At 37.0% G+C, this 521-nt stretch overlaps 1 protein-coding gene across 1 annotated transcript in view; it reads right to left on the minus strand.

The window, feature by feature from the left end:
• LOC119592217 (rab3 GTPase-activating protein non-catalytic subunit-like) overlaps positions 1 to 521 on the minus strand; it is a gene marked incomplete at its 3' end in the record, with an annotated part of 43,875 nt that overhangs the window by 7,388 nt on the left and 35,966 nt on the right.

The following is a 521-nucleotide window of genomic DNA, read 5'->3' on the forward strand; positions in this document are numbered from 1 at the left end:
GGTCAGGCTTCCCTGTATAAAAAGCCCACAATATGCAAGCACTTTACCATTACTTTACAGGGCTATTTCATGACAGTTTTGAGGATGTAACATTGTGTTGTCCTTTTTTGAACATCCAGGCTGGGCACTCCTTGACGTTGTGCATACAAGTCTCATTTCCAAGTAGAATAAATGACTTGAGAAAAGAACCATAAAGCAGTTCTAATCACGTCAGCCAGAACCAAAACCAAACCAGTCAGAGGAAAACCATGAAAATGCATGAAAGAACCTGGCAATTTCATGAAAAGAGTCCAAATGACTTGTGCTCTGAACTGGAAACAATTCAGTTAGACATTTATTCAAAATACTTTGGGTAGTGCCAACTCTTCCAAAACCTACATCTGAATTTGGATCAGAAAATTTACAAATATAAATGAATTCTCTCAGACAGTGGAAATAAACAGCACTGCAGCAAAGCACCACAAAAGTCAAAGACAATAGGAAATATTAAGTAAAAAAACCTTAAAGGAACACACAAACTT

Source organism: Penaeus monodon, chromosome 29 (genome assembly GCF_015228065.2).
Source record: "Penaeus monodon isolate SGIC_2016 chromosome 29, NSTDA_Pmon_1, whole genome shotgun sequence".
NCBI classification, from domain to species: Eukaryota; Metazoa; Arthropoda; class Malacostraca; order Decapoda; family Penaeidae; genus Penaeus; species Penaeus monodon.